Source organism: Arachis duranensis, chromosome 10 (assembly GCF_000817695.3).
Source record: "Arachis duranensis cultivar V14167 chromosome 10, aradu.V14167.gnm2.J7QH, whole genome shotgun sequence".
NCBI classification, from domain to species: Eukaryota; Viridiplantae; Streptophyta; class Magnoliopsida; order Fabales; family Fabaceae; genus Arachis; species Arachis duranensis.
Genome location: NC_029781.3, coordinates 14,897,017 through 14,906,817, shown reverse-complemented (window position 1 = coordinate 14,906,817; position 9,801 = coordinate 14,897,017). Strand labels below are relative to the sequence as shown.

Below are 9,801 nucleotides of genomic sequence, written 5' to 3'. Positions count from 1 at the left end.
TAACAGCGTTGGAAAGTAGACATCCTGGGCTTTCCAGCAATGTATAATAGTTCATACTTTGCTCGAGATTAGATGGCCCAAACCGGCGTTGCAAATCAGCTTCAGAATTCCCAGCGTTTAACGCTGGAACTGGCATAAAAATTGGAGTTAAACGCCCAAAGTGGCATGAAAGCTGGCGTTTAACTCCAGGAAAAGTCTCTACACATGAAAGCTTCAATGCTTAGCCCAAGCACACACTAAGTGGACCCAGAAGTGGATTTTTACGTCATTTACTCATTTCTGTATACCCTAGGTTACTAGTTCACTATTAATAGGATATTTTGACATTGTATCTGGACCTCATGACACTTTACACGTTTCTTTGTGTACTTCCTACGGCATGAGTCTCTAAACCCCATGGTTGGGGGTGAGGAGCTCTGCTGTGTCTTGATGGATTAATGCAATTACTACTATTTTTCATTCAATCATGCTTGCTTCCATTCTAAGATATCACGTGTTCTTAAATCTGATGAATGTGATGATCCGTGACACTCATCATCATTCTCAACTATGAACGTGTGCCTAATAACCACCTCCGTTCTACCTTAGATTGAGTAGATATCTCTTGGATTCCTTAATCAGAATCTTCGTGGTATAAGCTAGAATTGATGGCGGCATTCAAGAGAATCCGGAAGGTCTAAACCTTGTCTGTGGTATTTTGAGTAGGATTCAAGGATTGGATGACTGTGACGAGCTTCAAACTCCTGAGGGCTGGGCGTTAGTGACAGACGCAAAAGAATCACTGGATTCTATTCCAACTCGATTGAGAACCGACAGATGATTAGCCGTGCTGTGACAGAGCGCGTTGAACATTTTCACTGAGAGGATGGGAGGTAGCCATTGACAACGATGAAACCCTACATATAGCTTGCCATGGAAGGAGCCTTGCGTGCTTGAAGAAGAAGACAGTAGGAGAGCAGAGATTCAGAAGATAGAGCATCTCCAAAACCTCAACCTGTTTCCCATTACTGCAAAACAAGTACTTATTTCATGTTCTTTTGCTTTTTACAATCAATCCTGATAATTATTGATATCGTGACTAAGAGTTACAAGATAACCATAGCTTGCTTCAAGCCGACAATCTCCGTGGGATCGACCCTTACTCACGTAAGGTATTACTTGGACGACCCAGTGCACTTGCTGGTTAGTTGTGCGGAATTGCAAAAAAATTCGTGCACCAGTTTCCAATTGACTTCTATGTCCTTGAAATGCCATCAAGCGAAACCGAGAAAGCATCGTCTATCCTACTTGGAAGACCATTCTTGAGAACTTCTAGATTTAAGCTAGATGCCTACTCGGGAACCTATTCATTTGAAATAGACGGGAGAGTCGTAAGTTTCAGCCTAGAGGAAGCAATGAAACATCCGCCGGAGAATCACTCTCTATTCCGGTGTGACCCAATTGATAACATGGTTGCCGAAGTGCACCTTGCAAAGTTAGATGAGAAGTACATGATTGAAGAAGCAAACGAAGATCCAAGCAAATTGAACACCACACACCATACAAACCATCCGAAAACTGAAACTTCAAAGAATGAAAAGAAGATGGAATTGAAGCCACTACCACCCCATTTAAGATACTCATATCTTGATGAAGCCCAAGAACTCCCTGTGATAATTGCAAAAGAGTTAACCCCTCAACAAGAAGACAAACTGCTAAATGTATTGAGGAAAAACAAAAGGGCAATCGGGTGGACTTTGGCAGATCTAGTGGGAATAAGCCCCCAAGTATGCGAGCATCGCATATTTCTTGAAGAAGGAGCAAAACCGGTCCGACAACCTCAAAGGAGACTTAATCCAACTATTCTTGAGGTTGTGAAGAAAGAAATCACTAAGCTACTTGAAGCGGACATCATCTATCCCATCTCGGATAGCGAGTGGGTAAGCCCGATCCAAGTAGTGCCAAAGAAGTCCGGGGTGACTACAATCAAAAATGAAAGTGGTGAACTTATAGCGACAAGAGTGCAAAATTCTTGGAGAGTATGCATAGACTACCGAAGGTTGAATGCGGCCACAAGAAAAGATCACTTCCCACTACCGTTCATTGATCAAATGCTTGATCGACTAGCCGGTAAATCATATTATTGCTTTCTTGATGGTTATTCCGGATACTTCCAAATTCACATTGCTCTAGAGGACCAAGAAAAAACCACATTTACTTGCCCCTTTGGAGGACCAAGAAAAAATCACATTTACTTGCCCCTTTGGAACGTACGCTTACAAGCGTATGCCATTTGGCCTATGCAATGCACCGGCAACGTTCCAAAGATGCATGATGAGCTTATATGCAATGCACCGACAACGTTTCAAAGATGCATGATGAGCCTATTTGCAGACTTCCTAGAGCAATGTATGGAAGTTTTTATGGACGATTTTAGCGTGTATGGTGACTCATTTGATCATTGCTTAGGCAACCTTGAAAAAGTCTTAGAGAGATGCACCAAAACAAACCTTGTCTTAAATTTTGAAAAATGTCATTTCATGGTCAAACAAGGCATTGTTTTGGGACACATAGTCTCCAAAGAAGGCATCTCTGTAGATCCGGCAAAAATAAATGTCATATCTAGTTTAGCTTACCCCTCCTCTGAGAGGGAAGTCCGCTCTTTTCTTGGACATGCAGGATTCTACCGGAGATTCATCAAAGACTTTAGCAAGGTGGCCCTACCTCTTTCTCGATTACTACAAAGGACACTGAATTTGAGCTAAGCAAAGAATGTATGGAAGCATATGACAAACTTAAAGTAGCATTGACACAAGCCCCTATTGTGCGAGGACCAAATTGGACTCAACCATTTGAAATCATGTGCGATGCCTCAAATTATGCAATAGGAGCCGCGTTAGCACAACGCGAAGGTAAGAACCCCTATGTCATAGCTTATGCTTCCAAAACATTAGACGGTGCCCAATCCAACTACACTACAACCGAAAAGGAACTCCTAGCCATTGTTTTTGCTTTGGACAAGTTCCGAGCCTACCTTCTTGGTTCCAAGGTTGTAGTGTACTCGGATCACGCAGCACTTAAGTATTTGTTGACCAAAAAGGAATCAAAACCGAGATTAATTCGTTGGGTGCTTTTGTTACAAGAATTTGACTTGGAGATCAAAGATAGGAGTGGTTCCCAAAACCTAGTGGCGGACCATTTAAGTCGCCTCGAACACACAAAAGGCGACACCACTCCTATCAATGACTCTTTTCCTCTAGATGGTTTGCACACAATCTCGGAAGTAGTTCCTTGGTATGCCCCAATAGCAAACTACTTGGTTTCACGCATCTTCCCTCCCAATCTTAGCAAACATCAAAAGGATAAGTTGAAAAACGAATCCAAATACTATGTTTGGGACGATCCTTATTTGTGGAGGTGTGGAGCGGACCAAATAGTGCGAAGGTGCCTACCTCAAACCGAATTCCAAGCAATCTTGGACGCTTGCCATGCTTCCGAAGGAGGTGGCCACTATGGCCCCCAAAGAACGGCAAGAAAGGTCCTTGATTGCGGATTTTGGTAGCCAACTCTTCTCAAAGATGCTTCCCTCTATTGCAACTCTTGTCCCCAATGCATTCGATTTGGAAATATTTCCAAGAAGGACGAAATTCCCCAACAAAATATGCTTTTTTGTGAAATCTTTGACGTATGGGAATCGACTTCATGGGACCGTTTCCAAATTCCAATGGCTTTCTCTACATCTTGTTAGCCGTCGATTATGTGTCAAAATGGGTGGAGGCAATCCCCACCCGAACGGATGACGCTCATGTTGTTTATTCTTTTGTGAGGAACAATATCATTTGTCGCTTTGGCTCCCCAAGAGCAATCATAAGTGACCAAGGATCCCACTTTTGCAGCAAAAAAATGGAAGGCCTCATGAGAAGATATGGCATCATACACAAAGTCGCCACGGCTTACCACCCTCAGACAAATGGCCAAGCCGAAGTTTCTAACCGGGAAATCAAGCATGTGTTAGAAAGGATTGTGAAGCAGAATAGGAAGGATTGGAGCACTAAACTCTCCGATGCACTGTGGGCCTATCGAACAGCTTACAAGACACCTATTGGCATGAGCCCCTTTCGGCTTGTATATGGTAAAGCATGTCACTTACCGGTAGAAATCGAACACAAAGCTTATTGGGCAATAAAGGAATGTAATATGAGCTTGGGTGGAGCCGGAGTAGAGAGAAAGCTTCAATTAGTTGAATTGGAATGCTTAAGATTAGAAGCTTATGACAACTCTAGACTCTACAAGGAAAAGTTGAAAGCCATCAATGACAAGAACATTAGGAGAAGAGGATTCCGACCCGGTGACCTAGTTCTCCTTTACAACTCAAGATTGAGATTACTACCCGGAAAGCTTAGATCAAGGTGGGATGGACCCTACCAAGTGGAGAAGGTAGAACCTTTTAGGGTCTACCACTTGCGCCATCCATCAAGTCCGGAAATTTTCAAGGTAAATGGGCACCGTCTCAAATTGTACCATGGTGAGCAAAGAAAGAACTCCAAGGAATTTGAAGTATTCCTCTTGAGGGATGCACCTCTTGAACAAGAACTTTGAGCTATTGAAAGTCCAACTTAAGGATGGTAAACAAAAGTGCTAGGTGGGAGACACCCCACCATGGTAAGATCTTCCTTTGTATATAGCCATTGCATCATTCTTTGATTGACACTAGCTTAACACTTGACTTCATGTTGATAGTTAGATTTCAATCCTAATTCTGCTTCATTTGTTGAGTTCATTGGTAGTTTATCAAGTTAAAACGCCTTACTATAGTACTGAAGTGGCTGTTTGGGGGGTTGGAATGTCATAAGTGGTGCAAAATCATGCAAAATTTTGAAAAAGCACCCTTCTGCGCGTGCGCGCACCTGGCGCGTGCGCGCCCTTGAGGCATTTGGCGACAACCCACGCGAACGCGCACTGTGTGCGGACGCATGGGTTGCGAAAAAACACCCCTCCATATATTCACCCGAGAGTTACGCCCACACCAAGCCAGCACCATGCCTGAAGCATAGGCAACTCGCGCGTGCGCGCACATGACGCGTACGCGCTTGGGCGAAATCTGCAGATCGACGCGCTAGCGTACTGTGCGCGCCCGCGTCGATCACTTTGTTGCACCCCTGGTACATATTCCAGAGAGTTAAGCCACTCTCGGGCCCGCACTAAGCCACCAGCCCAGCACCTCTGCCGCGTGCGCGCACCTGGCACGCACGCGTCCATACACTACCAACACAAGGTGCGCGCGTGCGCCTTCGCCGCGCCCGCGTCCCTGGTTTTGCACTTTCCTCTAGGCCACTCCACAGAGAGTTAGGCCCACCCCAGGCCGATATCATGCCGGGGGCATACCCCCGTTGACGCGTGCGCGCACAGTGCGCGTGCGCGCCGTCAACCCTGTCGCCAACTTCTGGTACCTCGTCTAGAGAGTTGTGCCTCCTCTATGCCACCATTGAGCTACCAGCCCAACCGCATGGACACGTGCGCGCAGCGTACGCGCGCGCACTTTCACTCCTCCTCGCCCCTTCGCGTGAGCACGCATCGTGCGCGCACGCGCGGGTGATCGACGCCAACTTAAGAAGGGAGCCTACTTGCCCCCCTTCATTTTTCTTCTTCTTACCCTCCTCTTCTCATTCTCTACTACCCATCCACTTACTACCACCTTTTCTTCCAGTCAACCACCTCCCACCACCTACCTCCGGTGGCCCTACATCACCCCTCTCCACCCTCCATCACCCCACTCTACAACTTCTTCTTCCATATCCTCTTCCATCTCTCAAGTACTATACTAAGCTACCCTCTTACTCCGCCTACCTCTTTTGATTCTTAATCATTTAGTTTCATTTTCTTCTAGTTAGCTTCTTTCCTTTTCTTCTTCTTTTTTTTTAGTTAGTTACTTCCTTAGGGTGTTTTTCTTTTTCAATCTAACTCTTCATTGGCATCTGGGTCTCAACTTCTCTTGCATTGGTAAATGAGATGTGTTACTTGTTTTCTCTTACACTCACTGTGCACTGTAGTCATTGATAATGGATTGTGGAATGTTACATTGCTTTCACCTTCAATCACACACTATAACAAGGATGCACGCCAAGTGTTCGACGAAAGGCATACTTGAGTTTTGAGTTCACTTTGACTACATTGCCTCTCAACTAGTCACTTTTGCGTACATCCCCACATTCTCTAATCCATTCACTCACTTTTTCTCAACTTGCTTCCCATTTTAGATATTTAAGGGTATATGCTTCTCATGCTTCTTACTTGCATGCTTCTACTACCCTTGTACCACATGCAAATGAATTGCCTTGCTCTTCACATGTTATCTTACTACATGTTGCAGCTGTCATGTAATAATGATTCCTACACTATATGGCATAACCTTTCATTGCATCATCACATTTATTTACGCTTCTTTGGGTTTGATGTTATCCCCTTTCTTTGCTATCACAGGATGGTCATCAGAAAGGATAAAGGGAAGGCTCCGAAGAAGCCAGCTTCCACTAAAGCGCACCGAGAACTAACGGCCAAGCCGCTCTTAAAGAAGACTAAGGGTCCCGTTGATGTTCTCGAGAAGGACAACCCTCCAAAAGATTCAAACAAGTTCCCCAACCGCTACTGCGAACTTGTTTACTCAAGAATGATTGAAAGGAACTACCACCCGGAGCCCCTTCTAGTCCTACCGGCTCATCTTAACTCGATTGTGATGCCACACATTGACCGGAGACAATGGAGGTTCCTCTTGAGGCAACCAAGGGAGGCTAATCTCTCATGGGTGGTGGAATTCTATTCCAACTACCACTCACCCCTTCTCACATCGGTATTTGTGCGCCGGAAGCAAGTGTCAGTCACAGTGGACACCATCCGAGAGGTCCTTGGGATTGAGCCATTGACAGGTCACTATGATGCTTACCAAGAAGTCTTGACAGCATGTGATGACCGTGCGTTCGATTGGAGCGCTATCCTCCGCATAATTGCTTTACCCGACGCATGTTGGATTCGGGGGACCATAAAGCGACGACCAAAGGGTTTGGATGCCCGATACCTCACTCAAGAAGCTACGGCATGGGCCCAAATTTTAGCTCACTACGTGCTCCCGAGCACCCATGGGTCATCCATTACCGCCGAGCTTGCCTTATTGATATGGTGCATCTTAACCGAGAAACCGGTCGACATTTCGCATGCCATTCGCCAATCCATGGGGCGCATTCATGCCAAAAGAAACCTACCATTTCCCATTATGGTGACCGAATTGGTTGCAAGGGCCGGCGTCAACCGAGAGGCAAAGGATAGGAGAACCTCAATTCCAGTCGAAGGAGATGTCATTCCGACCAAAAGGTGCCTCAAGCCCCCGGAACTCACCAAGGACTTTGGATTACCCACACCAACAAGCAACACTACCACATCATCTACACCACAAAAGTCAGCCACTCAACGCCTTGAAGACCTTCACAAGAAATTGGACCGTTATGAGAGGCGTAACCAACGCCGATATGCTCATGTGAAGAAACTTCTAAGTGTAGTCACACCACCTATGGAGGAGCCCGATATCTCCACATCCACCGCGACTTCAAGCGGAGATGCCGATGACATTGGAGATGATGGGCACTCAGGACTCGACCACCCACTGCGCCTAACCTATAGCACGGAGGACCGTGCTAAGTTTTAAGTGTGGGGAGGTCGACCGACCGATCTCCGTAGGTAACACCCGAATAAATTCTTGTTCCTTGAACTCCATCATAATTAGGATAGGTTGCATGATTAGGTTTTAGTTGGCACCATTCGCATGATAAGTCTACTTGGTTGGAACAATGAAACTCTTTCTTAGGAAACTAATACTTTGGGACAACCGTGGCATTGCCAATTTTAAAATACTTTGATGCCAAATTTGCATGAAGAATTATATTTTGGAACATGGGTTTTGAGTTAAGAACACAAGCTAGTGAGTTTTGAGCCTAATTGCGTGGTTACATTCTATAACCACTTATTCTCCTTCTTGTGTGCATTATTCTCTTTCTATGATTGTAATCCTTGATTTGTTTGATTCTTTATGTCCATTATTTTGTGTATTCGTGCATTTGTATGATTGAGGCCATCATTTCATTAGCTCACTCACCCAAATGGCCTTACCTTTTATCTTCCATTGTTAGCCAAATTTGAGCCTTCAATTAACCCACTTTGTTCTTAATTTAGCACATTACAAGCCTTAAAGCGAAAAACAACAAATGTCCTCATTTGGATCTTTGATTAGCTTAGGCTAGAGTGTGTGAGTATCATTCAAGTGTGGGAACCTTGGGACATTGGGTGAATAAAAGGGTAATTTTGTATTGTTATTGAAAATATTGGGAATTGGGTATATACTCATGTATTGATCAAATGTAAAACCTTATGCATTGATGTTCTTGTATATAAAAAGAAAGAGAAGAAAAGAAAAGAAATAAATATGCAAAAGACAAGAAAAAAATATAGAAAAGAAAAAAAAAGAAAGAAAGAAAAAAAAGGGGGACAAAATGCCCCAAAGCAAAGTGTAGCTCAATAAAGTCAATGCATAAGTGTTGTGAAATGAAAAGGAAATACATGAGTATGTGAAAAAGTGAAAAATGGATAGTTGGGTTAGAACTTAATTGTATAGGATGTCGTAGGCTAGGTGGGAAGTCTAAGCTTATCAAAGATTCAAATCTCAAGCTCACTTAACCAAATATGCATCCTACCTTAACCCTAACCCCATTACAACCAAAGAAAAGGCCTCATGATACTTGTATGCATACATGAAATATATGTCGATTGTTAGAAGAAAAACAAATCTTGGAAAGCATGATTAGGGGAGAATTGAGTGAATCAACCCCAAACACCGAGCGGTTAGAGTGTAAACACTTCCGGTGAGGGTTCGATGCTCAATTCCTTGATTCCCGGTTCTCACGAGCATTCCTCATGCAAGGTTGCATATACCGCATTTGATGCTTAGAAATTGGCAAGTCCCATATCTTGACCACCATTGTGTCCCATATGCTCGCATATGTCATGGGAAGGTTGATTTGTTCCTAACCAAGTAGGAAATAGCACTAGTCATAGTTGCATTCATATAAGTAGGTTGCACTTCATGAGTCTTATACTTTTGTGATCCCTCGGTCTTCTGTGTTTCTTTTACATTTCTCTAAGCATGAGGACATGCTAGAATCTAAGTGTGGGGAGGTTGACAAACCCCATTTTGAGGGTTTATCTTGTGCTGATTTCAGGGGTTTTATCAATGATTCCACACACTTTCTGCATGAAAATACAAGAATTTGCATTCCTTTCCTAATTTTGCCCCATGGATGAAAACATACTTATTTTGCACTAAAATAGATACATTTCTAATCTTCTCTTGATGCCATTCGATACCGTGACTCGTGTGTTAAGTGGTTTCAGAATATAGGGCAGGGATGGACCGGAAGAGAGAAGGAGGATGGGAGCAAAGGAAGGGAGCAAGAGAATTAAGCCTTGGAAATCTCAGCATGGGCACGTGCGCGCACTTGATGCGTCCGCGTGGATAGAATAACTAGAAGCCGAAGCCAAGAGTCGATCCACGAGTCGGCTTGCGTAGCGGCTAAGCCATGATCTTCTTGGGCGCGCATGCGTACGTCACGCCTCCGCGTACATTTCAAAATGCATCTGTGGCGCGCGCGCGTACCTTGCGCGTGCGCGCCGATGTTCGAATGTGATTTTTTTTTTAAGAAGCCACGTGACTTAGGCGTGGAGTTGGTTGGGGATCCCATTTTTGGGGAATGCCTTGGCGGGAAAAGCTTAAGAAGACCA

The 9,801-nt window shown here is 44.4% G+C and overlaps 1 pseudogene; it reads left to right on the top strand.

Moving 5' to 3' along the window:
- Positions 1-9,801, top strand: part of LOC107469224 (protein ROH1-like) — a 47,159-nt pseudogene that overhangs the window by 35,258 nt on the left and 2,100 nt on the right.